General features: G+C 45.9%; 1 protein-coding gene across 4 annotated transcripts in view; it reads left to right on the top strand.

The window, feature by feature from the left end:
• Nucleotides 1-20,630, top strand: part of TSHZ2 (teashirt zinc finger homeobox 2) — a 231,628-nt gene that overhangs the window by 145,683 nt on the left and 65,315 nt on the right. The window contains exons 3-4 of one of the 4 annotated variants that reach the window (XR_008579642.1): nt 2,510-2,599; nt 3,203-3,590. The exons of the other annotated variants lie outside the window; for them this stretch is intronic. The gene's annotated coding sequence lies outside the window, so the exon portion shown is untranslated. Of the gene's footprint in view, nt 1-2,509; nt 2,600-3,202; nt 3,591-20,630 lie in introns of those variants that run through there. 4 annotated transcript variants of the gene reach the window in all.

The raw sequence follows: 20,630 nt of genomic DNA, 5'->3' as shown, positions 1-20,630 counted from the left end.
ATACCAAAATAGAAGATTTTTTTCTTCTGCGGATTTTATTTTCTCATCCCTCTGAAACAGTAGGAGCTGCTCTGAACATCATGTTCCACTAGTAGCCAATGCCGGTGTTACATGGGCAAGGACAATTGCATGAATTAGCAGTCCAAAACTATATTTTAGAGAATTTAGCTTGCTCTTCAGCTTTCATTTCTTCTTAGCAACAAATATTAAAACCTGAGAGACCCTTCCAGGAGCATCAGACGTGCTGGGACATGGCTGCCTGCAGTTGTGTCTACCACGATTTTGTAAGCAGAATTTACCAACGAAACTTTGGGTTCTTCTCACCACGTCATCAGCCAGAAAGAGGGGGGTCATTGCAATGAAAGCCTTGATTATGCAGTTCGAATGGGCCTTTTCTGACAACATCTTGTTGGAAAATGATGACTTCTCAACGGTAAAAAAAATTCTGTGGGGAAGTCCCATTTTAAAATAGACTTTTGTTGGGATAAACTGGGTAAAATTGCTGAGCGCCACAAAGGAGAGAAGGGGAGAGAGGGGAATAAGAAGAGGAATAGGTTGGCCTTTCCGCTGTGCTGGAGGAGAGACATAGAGCCCATCCTCAGCAAGGACCTGCCTCCAACCCATCACTCCTCCCTCAAAATAGGCCTGTTCTGGTGAAGCCTTGTTCCTCTAATCCTTTGACATCTATGACTGTTTCCCCAAAGTGGTAGATCAGGATATTTTTTAATTTAGCATTTTTAAATCTTCAAAATTTTCCCAGATAGTACTTTTTCAATCTAGCAGCAGTCCTTGTAAAACCAATAACAGTGTGTTCTTGGCTTCCGTGGGAGCAGGGTCAGGCCAGATGTTAACATCAGAGTGTGTCAGCACAGGTATATCAGTGCAGATTTACTTGATTTTTACAAATACTACAGGCTGCTATTAAGATCAGTGTTATTTAAGATTGCATTAGCACATCCAACCCTCTAGGTCAACCCCTATTGTTTCTAGGCTCTGTATGAGTGTACTGTATGTGACAGTTCCTCCCCCCAAAAGGCAGAAACTCTTCTGCTCACAAAGAAACAGAAACTTTTAAGTATTTTGACCAAATTTTAACTGACCTACCCCCTCAAGCATTCAGTATTCATAAGGATATTAAAATCTCGCCTTCTCCTTGCTGCATCTGATATTATTAAATGCTACAGCCTTTATAATCTATAGCAGAACATTTTTACCCAGTGAGATTTCAAAGGAAGGGTATCCAAGTCTTATTTATGCATTTTACACCTCAGCAATCAAATCGCAAAGATCAATAACAAAAGGAAAAGACATGAGCAGTATCCAGCCCTCAAAAGCACCTTTCAATAAAAATAATGTAATTTAGCAGGATGATCACTCAGTGCAAATATGATGGAGCACAGATGGAAAATAAGGAACATTATAAATATGGCTTTATGGGAGGAGGAACAGAGGAAGAGATTTTTCACTATTTATTGGGATAATGAACAGATAATTCATGATTATTAAGCTGTAGTCTTCAGGCCTCATTCTGCCATCTCTTCCCATCTCCTCGGTTCAGAACTGGGTCTGTTTGTGCATCCAGGCAGGGTCCGGCGGCTGGGGAAGGATCAGGCCTTTACGCTAGGTTTCCCGTGTCGCAGCATCACACAGGATTTACACCAGCTCAGCTCCAACTCAGGACCCTGCCTGCGAGAAGAGGAATGAGGTAGAACAAGCAACGTGCAGGACAGAGCTGGTGTCGTAGCTGTGACGGTGATTCTTTTTCAAGAGCATCTCACCTTCAGGAAAGGGGCAGCAGACCCGGGGTTTCCAGCCTGAGATAATAACTTTAAGACACTGCACCAGGTAGCAAGATCAGAGCCCCTGAGAGAGCCGAGGGGACCGACACTCATCCTGCCACCTCCCCGGGCCTGCAGAATCGCGTTTTCCCGAGAGCACGAGCTGGCCAAGCCCTTGAAGGTGTGAGGTGGCAGGAAAGGTTTCCTACATGCAAGTTTGCAAGAGGGACCCTGCTCTGGGGTGCAGCATTGGCTCTGTCGGCTCTGTCGGCTCTGTCGCTCTGCTCCCCGGCAATGGACGGACGGGACGGCTGCGGGGCATAGCGGAGGCCGGGCAGGCGATAGGAGCTCGCACCGGGGGTCGAGACCGAGGGAACAGCAGCAGCTTGCTGGTGCGGAGGGAAGGAGGGAGACGTGGGGCCAGGAGGGGACTTGTTCATTGTAGTAAATTTACACAATCCTTTTATTAAAACAAAACAATTCCTCCTCCCCTCCAAAATCCCTCCCTGCAGCACTCAGCACCAGCTCTTCTGCCAGGGGTCAGCACACGCAGGACTAGGGGAGGGAAGGATGGGGGAGTGGAGGAGGTTGTCATGTCTAATGAATACCCTGAATGTATCGAGATATATATTTTTTTCATTTCAGAAAAGGTTCCATTAAGAGGGAGACAGCCCTAACATGTGCTTTGGCCCCTCATCAGATTTATGAGTATTTGCTCTGCTCTTTAATAGGAAACTCTGCAGCAACTGCCACCTTGCCTGCTCTCCCTGAGATACACAGTGGCTTCGCGGGGAAATGCACTTCATTATTAATGTGAATTTGTACGTTTTTATGACACTGCTTGGGGGAAGGGGCAGGCAGAGATTTCCTGGTGATATATGCTCATTTCTAACCATTTATTGTCCCAGACAATCGAAGAACAATGATAAACATTGTTATGGAAAGTGGAGGGTGCCGCAGTGACATTTTTGAAGGGAAAGGAGAGGTGGCTAGAGTGGCTTTGATGTGGTTGTTTCCCTCCACTCCACCTCCTCCAGCAGCTGCGTCAGATCAAGCGACAAGAGTCGTCTGGTCGATGGCAGCCGCTGCCTCCCCTCGCCCGCCCTCTCTCAGGCCCGCCAAAACCGTTTGCTTGGTGCTTGGCTGCGGCAGAGGGGGTGCCGACGAAGGGGCAGGAGTTGGTCCTGTGGGAAGGCCGCAGTGCAGAGGACCGCAGGCCTCAGAGCAGACGGGTGCTCAGCGTCCCCGTGCCCCCGTACCCCGCAGTCTCTTTGCGATTTATCATCAAGTGACCCAGCATGGAAGCTCTGTGCGCACAGCAGCAGCTGCGAGGCAGAGCAGGCCAGGAAGAGAAAGGTGAGGGTACGGGGACGTGGTTTACCAGGGCGTTCTCAGCATCCTCCGGTTTCCCTTTCTACTGCCAGGCCCCTCCATGATTAACATAACCGTGCAAGAGCTCCAGCAGGAGATGAAAACCATGGGTTTGGGCTGCGTTGGAGAACCAAAAAAGTTCAGCCTTCAAGCTCACCCAAAACAGAGGATCAGGAAGGCCATGACCTCCACGTGCTCTTTCGTTCCCCTCTTCTCCTGCCTTTCCCAGTAGTGCTCTGCACCGTCTGGTGAAGGTCAAGGTCACGTTACACCGCCTGTGCCATGTGGTCCCTCAAGCTCCAAAAGCCCCGGTGCTTGAGGGAGCTTCCCGGTGCCCGTTGGGATATTTGCACTCTGCATCCCTGCCAGGCTGAGCTTTCTGTGTGCCGTGGAGCCCGTAGCCTCCAGCTATAAGTGAACGATTGCCATGGTTTGTGTGCGTATTCTATTCCCTAGCCCTAAGAATGCACAATCCTTTGTAACAGGAGATGTGCCCGACAGCTGAACACTGCTAAGACTTTCTTTATGACATTTTTCTGCTCTTCTCGTAAAGCTGAATAGTAGTGAGGTGAGAAGATCAGAGTAGCCATATCGGGTTAGGTCAAAGGTCCGTGTGTCCATCCTATCTCTGACCGTGAGGGTAAGAACAGGACAGGCATGTGGTGCCATTCCCAGAGCCAGATTTATGGTTCAGGGACTTCTTCAGCTGGAGATGATTTCCCCCTGCTCCCAGAGCTGCAGAGAACACGTAAGAGGCCTTCCTGATAGCTGCAGAGACTTGGGCACAAGTGCAAGGCCTCTTGGGGTGCACTCTGGAGGTGCCCCGTCCCAAGGCAGGGAGCAGAGGATGTACAAACCAGCCCACGGCAGTCAGAGCGGTGCTGAGCCTTCGTGCTTGCTCTTTGCACATGGCTAAGGAAGGAATCATGCCCAGAGAAGTGACATCAAGCCCCCCTGACCTAAGGGCATCACGCTTTATTCCATTCTCAGTTCTGCCTTCCCTGGGAGTTTCCCATGACACAATAAAAATGCCGTCCTCAGTCAACAAGCTGGGAATTAGATTTCTCTCTCAACTGCGTGCAGAGCAGGACTTGCAGTCTTACTGCAGAGCTTATGCTAGCATGGACCAGTAACTCAGAGGAGGCAAAACCGCTTGTTCTGTGGCACATGGATAATACTAGTTTGATCCCTTCCGGATTTGCTTTTAGCTTTTCTAAACCTCCAAAGCACTCTGTGTGCAGGCAAAAGTGGTTTTCCCTCTCCTGTTGGAGAACTATTGAAATCTCAAATGTGAAACTGCTGTTTTCACAGTCATTTAATGAAAATTCACAAACACACCCTATTTCTGAAACCCCCCAAGTTTATACTATGAGCCACAGAGATTACCTGAAATTATCTATCTCAATACATGTAAAGGTATCCTGATGTAGATATCTGCATGACGTAGCTCACCTCTCTGCTCCTCTCTTATTTCAAGCCAAGGTTTAGAAGACCCTTTCCATCCAGTTCCACCTCTGCCCTCTGCCACTCTCCATGCGATCTCTGTACAGTCTCCCCGTAGCCACACGTGCATCAGTGCTCCGAGCACCGCAGCGGCTACACAACGCCCACTGTATTTCTGGGGGGCAAGACAAGCTATGGCACTGATCCCTCTTGGGACTGAGTCCTCACGGCTACCAACTTTCTTTATAGGGCCACTAAAAAGACTGATGTTGCCTTTTACCCACCTATTGATGTGCATCCCAAGGGACATCAAAGAAGAAGAGTCCCCTGGGATATGACAATACTGTGGCCTGTATCTGCCTACACTCATGTGAAGTGAACATACCGCTTTTCCTCCGGAGAAGGGCAAAGCTTAAAACTTCCTTTGTGCTCTCTCAGCGCAGGGGCAAACAGCGGCGTGTGGATCAGTCTTCATGGAGCCCACCCTAGACCGGACACAGACAGGTAGATAGGCTGTGGGCGGGCTTCCAGTCCAGTAATCCCATTCCCTCCGTAATCCTACGGAGCCCTAATCTGTTGGCCTTGCTTTTTTATGGTGCAAGACCCAGATTTGTCATCCAGGGAGAAGATGATGGGGGAGGTAATTCTGTTTATTTGATCAGTTGTTTTTTTAAACATTGTCTGTGCTCCCAGGAATGATGTGGTGGCCTTCTTCTATAAATCATAAATGCACAAAAAAATAACTTTCAGTATTTTTCCAAAGAGATTAGGGTGAAAGTTCCTACACTCATATTTCATGTCTGGAAAAAAATATCCACAAGAGTGATAAGTATAGCCAAAATGAGTGTAAAAGCACACCCTGTCATTTGTTTCCCATGTGCCATATGTTTTCTGAATCCTGCACCTCCCACATACAAATTGCATGCAATAATGTGGGGTGCACACATTACTCGGGATTATTTAGTTAAGCCCTGCCTATATGGAGGGAATTAACTTAGATAAAGTCAAGCCATTGCGCTTTGTTTTGGTTTTTTGCTTATTCTGGATTCATAGAGTAGAAAATTAAAGATCCCACTGTGCCAGGCTTCATGTCATTTGGTTTTAATTTAATTCATCTCTTCGATTCTCCCTGTTTCTCCTTCTCTTTGAGTATCATCGGTAGGTGGTCCAAGCATCAAGCAGAAGATTTACTGGCAAGACTAAATGTATGAACGCTATGAACACATTGTTTTTCCGATATGATTTAATGACCTTTTTGGCATTCCCATGGCTGTTGAAATCTTCCATAATAATTCCCTTTAGCAGCCAAAGCTCCTGTTGATCAGGTGAAAGCTGATGCAAATGTCAAATGTCAATAAATTTGTAATCCATAAATGTAATACTTGGTGCCGGAGTGAGACAGGGTTAACCAGAGTGCAGCAGGACACCTAGGATCTGAGCTGCATCTTCATATTGTGAACAGGAAAGAGACAGGAATGGAATGCCACCTCCAAACCCTCCATCGCCGAGCTCTCGTCCTCCTTACTCCCAGTTCTCCCTGCCTGATTTCTGAATTGCGGAGCTTTGCCAGAAGAGGGGTTTGCAGCTTGCACTTGGCAGAGCGAGTCTGGTGATGCAGGTTCTGTCCCTTGTTCCGCTTTTGACTCATCGTGTGAGACTGGGATTTAACTTCTCTGTTTCTAAAGGAGCTCTTTACAGTTCAGAGGTTTCAGAAGCTTCAGAGTTTGATCCTGGAAACGATTAGTTATGCAAGATATTCCAGTAAATTAACAAGACCACTTATATAACTTAGGTGTTGCAGGAATGAGTCATGACTCATTTAGAGTTTTAAGATGCTTGGAAAGGGTGAGCCATGTATGAAGCCTGACTTTATATACAACAAAGACATAAGAACAATCACATAATTTCCCAAGAGATTTTCTTAAGGGCCCTCCACTTTGACCTTTGACTCTGAAAAGCTCTAGTTTGTTTGACATTGAAAAAAAGCAAACGTGTGAATACAGTGCCATGAGCACTTGCACTTTGAACATGCTGGGGCTGAACACAGCTGAACTGGAAAAGCTGCAACAGCTAATGTACTGGGAAAATACAGCAGAGGCATTTACTTAATAACTCAACTAATTCCTTTAGCTCACCTTGTAGAGATTTAACCTTTGCATGAGAGAGTCCCTAGTTCAAAATCCCGTGTCTCCTCTGTCCTCATGTTAATTTTTAAATTATATATCATTGTTGAGAGGCCCTTGTGTTGAGCATTACAGGCTATTTTTCATGTCTGAAATGGGGAATTATAACTGAACATTAGCTACTGGCTTTAAATCACACAGAACAAAGTGGCATCTGCATCTACTCAGTAACAAGAGTGGGAGAATTGTAACTTACTTAAGATGAGACAGGAAAGAGGACACAAACGCTGGAGCAGAAATAATTGTGACTTGAGAAAACTAATGGTTCTTCCCACCCGGCGATGCTCTGGGCTCCTGTTCTCTGGAGCTCTCCAGGACCAGCGCCGTAAGTGCACGGTCACAGTAGGAGCTCAGTCAACCTGGAGGCAAACGCGGAGCTGGAAGCTGGTTCACGCCCCTGCAATGCCATGTGGCACGCCGTGGTCCTGCTGGGCCAGGGCTGGCGTAGGGGAGAGCCTTCTCCCAGCCTGGAAATAGCGCTTGTCTCTTTTGCTCTCCCCATCTCCTTCCTCCATCAGCAGGCACGAGTGAGCAGCGGCCACAATTCCCTCTCCGTGGGATGTGTTTTTATTTCTAATTGTAGCTAAAGCCCAGGTAAGGAGGAGGCAGCACGAAGCTGTTACCAGTGCAATTATCCGGGCTGCTGGGTAGGGGCTGCCCGGCTCCTTCTCTGCTGCTCAGCTCACAGGGCAGGAAACCCCGCTGCTCCTGTGCCTTTCCGCACGGCCCACTGATGTTAGCTTAAAAGACAACAAAATAAGCCTGAACTTCTCGCAGAGCATGACCTCATTCTTGCATCTGTCTCTTGGCCCTTCTCCCTTCTGTTTTTTGGTGGGGGGGGGTTTTCCACTTTTGAGAAAGCTTCCAAGATCCCTTGTGTCCTCATTGGGATAGGAAAGATCTACTTGTTGCCCTGTGTTACTGGGAATTATTTGGTCCCTTTCTGAGAGAGAGCATCTCAAACTCAGTACAGCACCTTGCGCAGTGCAGTCTTGTGTCTGCTATTGGTTTTGGACCCTAATCCATCAGTAGCTTAAATTAAAAAAAAAGCTAACTACAGACGTTTCAGCCTGAGATGCCAGAGGTCTCCCAGGATATGTGTTGCTGCCTGTCTGCTCGGATATTCCTCGTTTTGGGGGTCATCCACCTTCATCTGCTTAACAAACTACCTGACCCGAATGTAGCCAGGGACTTAGGATTAGATCTCCCTGCAATGCAGGTCTCTTCTTAAAAAGAGCACAGATCTCCACAAAGAGATTTTATTGAAATGAAAGCTTTAGTTTTCTTTCATAACAGACAATAAACCAAGCAGTTTTTACAGCTCGGCCAGGTCAGCATCCTGGCAGGAGGCATTTGTTCAGGAGCTGCCACCAGGAATCCCAGGAATCCTGTGCTGCTGTCTGGTGAAGGTGAGATCCAAGCTTGATGCAAGGTCCTTTTCTGCTCCTTTACTCAGTGTCCCGAGCTGGCAAGTGGGTGCAGTGTTTCCAGGGTTAAGTTCCACAGTCGGTACTTTTTGTCCCTCAGAGGTCCCTAGCCAGCCCTGGCCTCGCTCCAGCCGTCCATCGCTACGCAGCGGGCTCAGGAGCAGCGCGGCTCTGCGCTCTTTGTGCAGTGCCAAGCACAACGGGTTTCTGGTCCAGGACTACTCTCTGAGTAACAGTAGTTGTAATAGCTGCTTTGCTGAATAGAAGCAAACTTAAGAGCATTCTTAAAAGCTTTGCAGAACGGAGGCCTATGTGCTATATATTTATTAGGCAGTAATTCAGACAGCTGAGAATTGTTGAGGACCTGGTCTATCTAATTGTGTGTCTAAATCATAGTTTCACCTTGATTCAGAGGTACTAACAGTGTAGCCTACACAGAATGGCTTAGGTTATATGGTCAGACTCCTGCAGATGGTCAGTTTGTATCATAAAATTTAAACCTACAACTTGCACCATAAAGCTACTGCCTCAAATTCATTATATATTGCAGCACAACAAGCGAATTAATACTGGGTGCAGTGTATGCCCAGACGTTAATGTGAGCAGAGGATGAAATATTCTCCTCCCAGCTCACTGGTACCCGTTCCCTTCAGAGCAGAACTGAATTGCCCAGAATCCCCGGAGAAGAGAAGTCACCGGGAGTGCAGTCCTGCGCGGTGCTGGCCCCGGGGACGCGGGAAGGACATCCCGCACCCTGCAGCGTGAGGCCCCAGGGCTTCTGAACCTGCAGCTCTGCTCTGTGCATCATGCATGCAAGAGCTGAGCTCTCAGCAAAATCTTTTTATTACTCGTCATAAAGAATCACAGCTGTGAAAAACGAACTAGGGAAGGAGAGTGGGAACAGGCAGGCACTCTCCTTTGGAGCGATGTAAATCAGGAGTAACTCCACTGCAAGGCCGCTGAATTATGTTGTTGTCACTCGGACATCAGAGCAGAATCAGCCCCTTTACCTGCAATAGATGAGTGAAATATCTTACAACCGTGTGTCCAGGAGCCTGCTAAGCTTCTTGCAGAGTTGCTGTCAGTATGCCCAGGGCAGAAGAATATTTTTTTCTTACTGTTGTACATAAGGGCTCTGCTGCAGCCGACAACATGAAATGTGTTAGTTCGGTTTGTTCAAAATGGAGTGTGTTTGTTAAGTGTTGCCTCTTTGATGTTGCGCTGCCATCTCCATCTTTGTCATCATTGCCCATCTTTTTCAATCTAATGAACTCAAACCATCAGTGCAACTTAAGTTCGGCTGTCTGTTCTTGCATAGTTAATATTAAAAATGTACTAACAGTGTGGCTGCGAAATCAAATTATGCACATAAATATGCTGGCATAGCAGAGGAGGCGGCAGAAGCTGAAGTTAGCAACATTGATGCCAGTTCACATTTGCAAATCAACCGTCAATCTGTCATTAAACATGTTATCAAATGATGATAAGTGTATGCTTCTTGCTTGCATTGGCGCGCTTATTCCCGATGTTGATGTGCATTAATGGGATAATGTGCATTAACATAGTCTTGCTTGGATGAACACAAAACATTTTTTATCCGTCTCAGTTTGTTTCCCCCTGTGGCCCCCAAGTAAGTGTTTTGTGTTATCAAATTGCCAAAAAATGGGAAAACACATTACTTTTAATTAGCAAAAATTTTGAGTCATTATTTTTTTTTAATTTTTATCCAGACTATCTCCTGTGTGTTGTCAGTCGAGGGGAGGGGGTTGGACACAAAAAAAAAACATTCCACTGCCTTCTTTAAGTAAAACGATTAATGTCAGAAACTCAGAGACTGACAATTATGTGCTGTCTTAATGCACTGGCCTTTCATCTGCAGTCCTTGCTTTTGACACGAGTGATGGTTTCAGTTCAGCGATATGAAAGGCAGGAAAGGAAACGATCTCAGGCATTCCCAGCCCATTGTTGGTGCTGTACTCAGACATGGCAAGCGGTCCTTGAGCTGGCTTCATTGAACAGTTTTGCATACAAGCTGGCAGAGGCTGTACCTAGAGATTAAACAAAAAGCTGAACAGCACGGCTGCTCGAGGAGGGAACTGAGTTTCTGAAGGAACTTCCCATGTGATGCCCAACTCCGTTATTCCCTCCCACAGGATGCTGCATAGTCAGGGCTCCTCTCATGGTACGTGCTGCTGGTGAACTTCCAAGGAAATTAAAAAAAAAAAAAAAAAATCCTCAGTGGAAAGAACAAAAAGTGACTGAAGGCAGAAGCCCTTATAGGAGCCCGGTGGTCGCCCCTGACAGACCAAGCGCCTGCCCCCCTCAGGCTCTGTCCCAGCTGCGCCCGGGAGGCGAGGGCTCAGCCCAAGGGAGGCTCCCTTGCCCTGGGAATGATTTGAACAAAGATAAATAATAGTATTTTTGTTCATTATTTCTACCTAGAATTGAGTTGTTTACCCAGGCACAGTTAAATGGCGTTGGAAGAAGCTGAGGTGGAACTCCACTGGAGCAGGAAAAGCATCTTTCGCACTCATGGACTTCAAGGTTTTCAGACTCTTTTTAAAAAGTAAATGAAGCAAGGTTCTTCCTGCTCCTTGGAGAGCAGCCGTTCTTTTAAAGCCTTTCATATTTATGCAACAGGGGCAAAAGTGTGATGATCTGCCCAGGTTTACAGTAAAACAGTAATAGTAATGACAAGCAATATGGGTAATGTCTGGTCCTGTTCAAAACACCGGGAATTCTTCCAGGCGGTTTACTAGGACTTTACCGGTGGTGTTATCAAGTCAGGCTCAAGAGTTGCCTTAAAGGAAAGTCAGTCACTTAAAGTTTTTTAGTTTTAGTTTATGAGCTGGAAAATAAAACTTCTTCTAAAACTTTTATGCAAGACATCATATTATTTATGTGTTTCTAAAATAGCAACCTTTTCTCATATAATAGAAATGTTTATAAATTACTCTTAGTTGTTGCTTATGACTACCTCTAACCTCCAAACATGGTTTGAGATTTATCTTGAATTTAAAAAAATATATATATAACTAGTAGAATAGTGAGCTTCTACAAACTGTGAACTTTTTGGTAAATGGGTCAAACTTTTGATCACTCTTTCTTTTTTCTCAATCTAATAATGCCATTAACTTTAGGCATCCTATTCAGGTCTGTGATTTCTATTATCTGGATGATTTAAAGGAAAAATAAAAGTGAATAATTACTGATTTTTTTAAATTGTCTTGATTTTTTAAAAGTCATTCATTGCATTTCCTATTGTTTCTAAATTGTGGATACATCAGCACAAGTTTCATAATCATAAAACTCTAATAGCAGTAATTGTATTCCTGTTAACCCTAGCTTCAGCAAGTCCTCATGTTTTCCACTTCTAAACCAAAGAGCTTGTCTTCTAGTACAAAGAGCTTGAATTTTAAGTATATTTCCTGTTACACATCCATTACTGGCAGAATTTACCCAGCAACAATTTTTTTTTACAGTTGTGTAGCTTTACGTCACTTCTACTCCACGAGCTACCTTGAAATTAACTTGTCAAACGTTCGTCCCACTACTTAGGGAAGATTCCTAATCAGATGAGTGGACCGATTTGTCATGACTTGGAGGAGCGGTGTTGGAAATCAGATGGCATTAAGAGGGCACGCTGTGGAGGCTGTGTACGGGGGACTCCTGCAAGGCGGACCAGGCTTGGCTCCTGGGACTGTTTGTATCGCAGGGGCACTTGCCAAGCTACAGCGAGAAGCGTGTCTCGGTGTCTCGCTTTCCACATTGACTTTGACCTCTTTGATTTATCTCCCTCTAAGGGCTTCATCGCCAGCGCCCAGCTCTCTCGTTTTGGGCACTTGGCGAACACCAGAACAAGGCGCAAAGCTGTAGAAAGCTGAGCATCGCAAAACTGAACCCAGATCCAAATATTGGCCGTGTCATGCCGATATCTGGGAGAAGCCTAGGTCTAGATTTTATCTTTGCTACTTCAGCCAGTCTCTACTTTGAACAGATGTATTAATCAGGTTTGTTAATTTACCAATTTTCATTAAGCAATCTGAAACAGTGAGACGCTGTGTGATCCGTGGTATGCTTACATCAAAGCAAATGTTGAATGAGGGATTAGCAGTAACGGAGTCACGCGATTCTTCCTCTCTGTTCTCCCAGTCTTTATTCTTCGTACTGTATCTTGTTCTATTATCTTAGGCCTGACTTTGGAGTGTTTTCAGTTTTTGAAAATGGCAAGTAATTAGTCAATATGTTTTCACCATATGTATCAAGCTCAGTACAGAGGCAACCATTGGCCTTTGTCATGGCACAGTAAGCGTTCGTTTTCTCAGCACTTCAAGTTACGCTGAGCGTGTGGTGAACGCCAAAGAATTTAATGAGGAATTTTACAATGAAACATTTGACATAATAATTCACAGTTCAGCACAGTTCACAAATTTGGGGTGAGTCCCCTTTTAAGGTCGCCTCTGTGCTGTTCACGCTAGAGATCTTGCACGAGCTGCCTCTCCCCTGCCTGGTGCCCTGTGTGAGCGCAGGGGCTGTGCAAAGGGTGGATAAATTGTTATGACTCAAAAGGGTCCCGTTTTACATCTTGGCACAGATGCCGTGTACAACAAGGGAGAATTGAAACCCTTTTTCCCTTCCAGACTGGCTTTTTACTTACCCCAATGCATTCTTTCCAGATAGACATTTTTGCTTCAAGGCTTCCACTGTTGCTGACTGTTAACAATCTTAAAAAAAGGTCAGAATCTGATCTTAACACTGCTGATATGAAGTGGCATTTGCCCAGATTTTGCCATCTCCTGAGCAAAAATATGTCCAGTGTTTTCTGGAGAGAAATGGGATAGACAGCAGCCTTGCGTGGGCCCTTTTCCCCTCTTGGGAATATTGCATTTCATTTGTCTTTGGAGCAGGTTTCTGCATTCCCCGCTGGGTTTCTTTAGATTTGCAGATAAAACATTTGAGCTCAGACTCAGTTCAGGGAGTTACAGGTATTTTGTTTAACATTTTGGGGTACGTACAGGAAATAATGATGAATAAGAAAGATGACATATTGGTTTACTGCAGTCGTGATTTAAATTTATGTGGCATTGCTATTGAAGTCAATAGGACTTTTCCTGAGTATATTTTGCAGGGTACAGTATCATTAAAATATGACAGTTAATAGTCTTGTTTATGTTATTATATTTAATGAATAAATATATCAGTCTGTACATCAAACTCAGTTTTGTTTATACTCTTTAATTGTAGTCTTATCTCCCCTAGAAGCATGTTATATCTTTTAATTTTATAATTATCCACTTTATTCATGTGTGACACTGCAGAACTGCTGCTTATATCCTATGAGACATCCAAATACAAACAGATGGAAGACAGGCAACCGCTAGGAAACTCAGATCTGGATCTGAATCCAGCTCCATATTTTCAAAACCCTCCACAATTTCAGATCCAAGGTCTTGGTTCGGGCTGTTGTATAAGGGAGCGAGAGCTGCAGAATGTGAGTCTGACTTATGTAGCATCTCCGAACATGAACCGTCAGTAGGGATTTTACATGATCCTTCACCACCTAAATGTCGTTCTCTGTCTCTTGAAAGAGACCTGAGCTTTAAAGGCAAAGAGGGAGCACTTCTCACATTGCCCTTTCTGAAGTTTTTCAAAAAAGGAATTCAAGATTTATTGGGCTGGGGAGAGAGAACAGACAAATATAAGCATGACTTTTTAGCTTTGCGGTTACAACACTTGGCTGGGAAGGGTAAATGCCAGTCCATGCTCCAAGGACTGTTTTGTTTGAGCTAAAGCCACGAGGCGAAATGCATCCAGAGTCCAGGGAGTAAAAGCTCAGGTAAGCAACCCTCGCTAGGCAGCAGGATTGTGCCCATGCCCGTGCCCATTTCTTCTCTCTCAGTTTGAGATTCGCTTTTGTGAAGCTTCCAAAGATCAAGTAGAGGTTGGAAAATGTAGGTTTGAGTCCCCTACTCCCTGGCTGAGTTCTCTAAGCCCAAAGAAATCCATAAGTCAAAGCAAAAGAGTTTTAGAAGAGCAAATTCCAGTAGGATTTTTAAAGAAAGTCTGCAGATCCACCTTCTTAGAAATCTCCTAGACCTGAATCCTGAAAGGAATAACTGTTTTAATGGAGTAGAAATAGCCAAGTAGCTATATTTCAGCTACAACTGAGTAGATTCCCAGAGCCCCAGAGAGATCTGTACCCTACAACAAGGGATCAGCCTGCTCTCAGCATCTTCCAGGCCTGGCCATAAGGAAACCCCCTCAGAGCCCCCCTCCCTTCTGAGGCATCCGCCTTCTCCTAAGCCTGAATGTCACCTCCTGGCTCAAAACAGGCAGTTCCCCAAAACCTAGTTATCCAGCCCCCGTGTCCTTCTCTACAGCTGAGTGAGGGCGATTCTGGGCTTTGTATCAGCACAGTTTCCCTGGGGGGGGGGCACTAATTACAACCCAGCAATGGTTTGGTGGGTGGCTTTCTTCTAGACTTGAGTTAGATGAGTGAATCCATCAGCTGGGGGCAGTCAGCAAACTGGCATACCTTGCCGTGGAGCAAGGCTGCTAGGGGAGCAGAGCATCTCTTCACTCATAGATCGCATCCAGTGCCGAGCTTTCTTGTTTGGGATCTTTTCCCAAAACAGAATTACGGGGGGGGGAGCCACAATGAAAAGTCCAAAGGTATGATACTTATACTGAAAAAGTTATGTTACCTAATTGCTTGTGTTACAGCGATGAAAAGTTTAGTAAAACATCCTGGGTGTTATACATGTGCATAGGAAGGCAGCTTTCACATGGTTCTGCTTCTTGTCCTTTAAAATTTTTCTTTTTGTCTGTTGATGTAACGCAAGAAATATTTACTGCGTGATGCTGTTTCCGAAGGTAGTACCTTCTCTTGGATCCAGTAGCCAAAGCCTGTGCGAGAGCAGGCTGGGCGAGGGGAACACCCAGGTATAAAACCAGAGCCCAGAACACGGTGCTGAGATTACAAGAGAGCAGCTGGCAAGAAGAGACATGTGCAGCCAGGTAATAGCAATAAAAAATAAAAACCCCTGGGTCAAGTTTCCCCAGGTACTTAAGTAGTTTCTGAAAGCAACATCTTTACTTAGTATATTTTTTTTCCTTCTTCTTAATTGGTTTATCTAGTTGCTGGGCAATGTTTTAACCTCTTTGATTTTGAAAACCTCCCTCACCTATTCTGTTTGAACAGAACTTGTCGTAAGCGCCCTCACAAAAGTCACCTCTAAGGCAGCCATGTAGGGAAGGGAAAATCTGCTTAAGAGACTGACACAGCCGAAGCGAATACTTTTCCCAGTTAGCACTTGAAGAAGAAAATATCATAATATTTAAACCAGTTTTGAAAACTTTCCATGAAAATAGGGGAAGGGAAAAAGCCCCATAAAGCACTAGTTGAATACAGAGAGAGGCCAAAGAGAGTTCAGTTACCATAGAGATTATTACTGGCAATTGGTACTCAACAGCAGATTGGGATCTGTTACAATATTTTTATTAATCTTTTCTCTTAATTGGTTATTTATGTATTTTGGATCCATCTCTGTGTTGGGTCCAGATTTTACTCTTTACCTGTCACTCTTTTTGACATGAAGCAGTAACGAGCGTGCCAGATATCAGGCGTTTCCTCGATTTGTAAACATTAGCAGGGGTCACGAGTACATAAAATACCACGTGGACAAGTCACCGCGCTTGGCTGTGGCTGGCAGAGGAGGGGGAGAAGCATCGCAAACGCGCTCAGTCTCTGCGAGGCTTCATCACAAGCACTCTTCCGTGCAAACCCTTATCGCCATTAGAATTGTGATGATTTTTTGCAGGTACAGCAGAGAGGATGCAGAATGCCTCTTCCCCTCTCAATTTTCCCTCCTGCGTGTGCAAACCTAGTCAGCTAACACATGCGCGTTCCAGGGCATAAACTGGCGATTTGGGAAATATCCTTTTGTAAAGCCCTTCCCTCTGCTCCGTCTTCCCTTCCTCAGGATCCCTCCTGTTGCCTGCGTGTGTTGCAGCAGCTGAAAACGCCCAGCCTTTTTATAGCCTCTCCAGGGAAGCACGCCGAAGGGCCGGTGTTAACTTCAGGGACTTTTTTCATCAGTCAGCTTCTGAAAATTCAAGCCTTAATTTTTCTAAGAGTGCCCAGATCCATACGTACCCGACGTTAAATGCATTTTAAAATGCTGCTAGCTTGTTTCTTTTTCTGCCACACCATTTGCCTTTAGGGAGACAGTTTTTCAGGACACCCGAGCCAGCTGGGTTTTCACCCCCTTTGCCCCCCGCAGCCCCTGCCTGCTCCCTGCCTGCACCTCCCGCTTTGGGGCCAGGGGCACGGCGGAGCGCGGTCGCGGGGAGATGCCGAGCGGGGAATGTGGCTACGGGGAGTGCTCCCAACTGCACGGCGTGAACAAAGTGTATTAAAAAGAGAGAGAGAGAGAGAGAGGGAGAAACATGGTTTTTTCGCCTCTAATCTCCTTTAGTTATCATGATCTCAAGGGTTATTTGTAATGATAGCAGGCACTGCATTTCAGATGGAAATGTGATTTTCCAAGCTGACGGTGTCACTTTAAGTAAACAAAGTTAATTCTGCTTCCTGCTATGCAAGGCCTAATCTCATTACCCAAACCACAAGTAGCATAACAGAAAATATTCCCATCTGTCAAAAGAACTTAAAATAAAGGTGGAAATTGTTTTTATGTTTCGCCCCTCTTCTTCCCCCCAAATCCCTCAATGGACATTAATTATCACATCAGATCTATTTAAACCTGTTCGGATCCCCCAGCCTCTGCCTGTGGTTCCTTTTTCATTTGATGTGCCTATAGAATAATAACGTTTATGCCGCACCTTGGGGTTAGTGCTCAGTTTTGGTGAGCTGTAGCCGAGAGATGTGAGCCGGGCGGCCGACCCGTTCGTCCTGCTGCGTTCCGCCCTAAGGAGGCAGAAACCAGGCGACATCGGGTCGGCTCAAGGCTCTCCCAGGGGTGATCCGGATGATGCTCAGCCCACCTCGAATAAGGGGAGGAAACCTCCGAGGGAGCGCGGGTGTTCGGACGAGGTGTGCTGACCCTGTGCCTGCAGCTCCGGGGGATTCATCGACCCACGGTCGGGGAGGTCTGGTCCTGGCCCAAGCTGCGTGAAGGGGCAAAGCCGGGCAAGTCCCCAGCGCCACGTCACTGCCACCGCACAGGGACAGGCCAGGGGCACACTGCTGCGTTGAGTTTGTCCGGCCTCAGCACGCTCCTGGGCTTCTCCCAGGCAATGCCGGCACTGCTGCGGGTGGGCAGGGCGGCTGGGGCCGGTGGTGTGCTGGAGGCAGCTCAGGCGCCTGGCCGTGCCCGGTGTTAAACAGCACACCAGTGGTGAGCAGCAATCCCAGAGCAGCGTGAGCCAGCCCCGGGGCAGCGCAGCACTGGTGAAAGCACGGGGGGTCTCGCACGGGGGGCCTCGCACGGGGGGCACACTGGTACGCCTTTTCCAGCACTCACGACGCAGGGAAACTGCGCTTGTTCCCTTGCCATTTCCACAGGTGTAAATCCAGAGCAGCTTCCCTGGATTTAGCTCAGTGTGAGTTCGTTCTGATTTACACGGGGAGGAGAATCAAGGAACCGGCGTTGCAGGCTCCAGCGGGAGCTCTGCCGGCGCAGGGAGCAGACCCCGGGCTCCCAGGGCTGACTTGAAGCAGAAGAAAATCCAAACGTGCTCTCTAGTAATTCGCAGCTCGTTTCAAAGCAGCAGCCACCAATCATAAGAGGATCATTCATAAAACTCTCCAACAACAGTGTTTTTCATCCCCTCTTCATTTAAAATGACCTTTATGTGATGATAACGTCTGCCTTGCTGAGCCTTAATTGCTTAATTAGAGAAGCAGGTTCTCTATTAGACAAACATGTTTTTAAAAACTGTAGTTTTTCTTGCAAGTATGCTGTTTTCCTTCATTTTAAGCTTATCAGTGGTATTTTAAAGCTTTAAAAAGATACTTTCAAGTGGTTATAGTTTGTTAGCTTATTTATTTATTAGCTGTTTGAAGGTTTTGTTTTCCACTCACTTCCTGAGATGTATTTACAGCAGGAATCTCTCCCGTTAGGAATCTCTCTGCCTTTCACTACCACACTTGATAGCACTTTGCAAAAAATGCTGGTTTTCACTGAACAGCTGTGATAGGTTCTGGGTGTGCCTGGGAATTTATTTATCATGGGGAAGCTCTTAAGGCTGAGCAAAACATCCTGCCCTGGCTTTGCACATGGAGAGCAGAGGTTGTGCCTTCACCGAGAGCTCTGGTAAGCCTTGCTCTGAGCTCTGACTGCCCTGGTCTCCCCGAGCTGGCCTTTTGCAGTAGGTTCAGATTTGTTTTCTTTCTCATATGGGGCTTTTGAGCAGTGTTAGCCTATTTTTGCAGTGGTGTTTTTAAGGTCTAGCCAATCAATCTATTACTGTAGGGTTGTTTCTGGCTGTATGATTGTTGATGGTTTTAAAGAAGTTGATTGACTCATTTGTTCTGAAAAGCCATAGAGGTTTTGCCTTAGGTTGGATTTTTTGGGATAGCGTTATTGTACTACTGTGGTACACTGAAAGCAGGAGGTTCCAGAGGTGATTTGTACTGATGCTGATCACAGAGATAAATTACACAAAAGGAGCATTTCTGCAGTAAGACTCGGGGCTGGAGTGACTGCATTTGTACAAAGCCTCTGCTGTAGCTGAGGCAGCAAGAGCAGCGTTGCAGGTGCTGCGAGAGCCGTGCAGCAGAAACAAGAAATCCTTGAGATACCCCAGCCCTTGGAAGCAGCTACAGAAACAAGTGCCCCCTCGCTGTGTTCTTTCTGAAAGAATACCTTGCTGAAAATAGAGAATGTTGCTGTAAGAAGGTGAGTGATAAATGATTAAGGTGGCAAAAATGGACCAAAAGTGGCAATTAAATTACTTGGACCACTTACAGTGCTAAAGGGAGAAAGTTTAGACTCTGTTCATAAAAGGACCTTGGACTCACGTTGGTGTTTTGGATTCCAGAAAGAATTTCAAAGGCAACTTGGCTGCCTCTTCCTTTTTTGTTACTGCTTCGATAACATGAGGCCTTGAGACTCCAGTTGCGCTCGTGTCCCTGGTGCTTTTACACAGCGCAGGTGAGCAATCAGAAACACCCCTCTCTGCTAAAACTAGCAAGCCGTACAGCCGGGAGGAAGGAAGCGCTGTTATCCTCACCCGGGGGGTGCACGAGGGAAAGAAATGTTAGTGGCCACACTGGGCAGTGAAATCTGATGAGTAGAAGGAAGCCCGTAGTCATTTGATGAAATATGGTATGCAGGAGGTAGAATTAGCAGTGTCCTTCTCCGGCACCAGTGAGCATGACTTATTTTCAGGACTTGAAAGCATTTAAGAACTTTGCTTACATTCATTTCAACCCTGTTTTGCTTTTCAAGATCTGAGCTGTTCAGCCCAGATTATTTATTTATCTCTTTGCTAATAAAAATTCAGAGCGTGGCAGGAGTTAATTGCAAAAGGTGATATGGCTTCTCTTTGGATAGTTCTGCGTGGTATTTTGGGCAGGCTTTCTCTGCTCAAGCACCCAGCCAACAAAAAGCCAGGTGGCTGCGTTGGCATGGTGCTGAGCGCTACGTAATGCATCTGATGGAAAGCAGGGTTTATTAGCTTGGCACAGCCTCCCTGAATTTCAAGGGTTTGGGATAAGTTCTGGCTGGCGTCCCATCGGGTCAGACGTACCCCGTGCTCTACGTGCCGAAGGTAACGGGGTATGCAGTCCTGGTCTTGCTGATCTGCAACGCTCACCTGGCCTAATCCCTGCGTAGCCTGCAATGGTACGCTTGGGTTTCGTCAAACGATGGTGTCACTTACGTACCGGGAAAGAAGTCAAGAGTATGTTTTGTGGTGGGGCGGGAGGTTTGCGTGTGTGGCCAGAAAAAGTACTTGAAAATGGCAAAAATTGATGTTTTCCTAGCGAAGGCCAAAACCACTTAGAAATGATCTATGTCTAATATATTTGTTGTACCCTGAGGTCGTAGAGGGATGTGACTTTCAGGAAAGAAATGGATAAAACTTGCAGTTTTGAAAATATGTATTTTACTTTAGGGCATTTTTGAAGGCTTTTTTATTGTGTCTATACTCACTATTTCACTTATACTTTTCAATTCCCATATATTATTCATGATGTTTATTTTAGTAAGTTTTGGGTTGAGCCATTGTTCTCTGTTAATAGTTTGTTACAAATAACACTGCTTGGATGCCGTGTTGGAGCCTTTCTGAAACAACACCCTGTCATTATTGAGGTGCAACCCAAGCAATGGGCAGAACGAGGTCCCCTCGTAAAGTTTGGATTTCTGCCTCCATTTCAGAGTTTCTCTTTTTTACCCGATTCTACTGGAAGCCCCAGTAACAGGTCATGTAGCTGCGCCATCGCAGTTCTTGTGAGGAAGGTTCAG

This window comes from Grus americana, chromosome 17 (assembly GCF_028858705.1).
Source record: "Grus americana isolate bGruAme1 chromosome 17, bGruAme1.mat, whole genome shotgun sequence".
NCBI lineage: Eukaryota > Metazoa > Chordata > Aves > Gruiformes > Gruidae > Grus > Grus americana.
The sequence above is the reverse complement of the archived record's forward strand: the minus strand, read 5'-3'. Positions and strand labels throughout refer to the sequence as shown.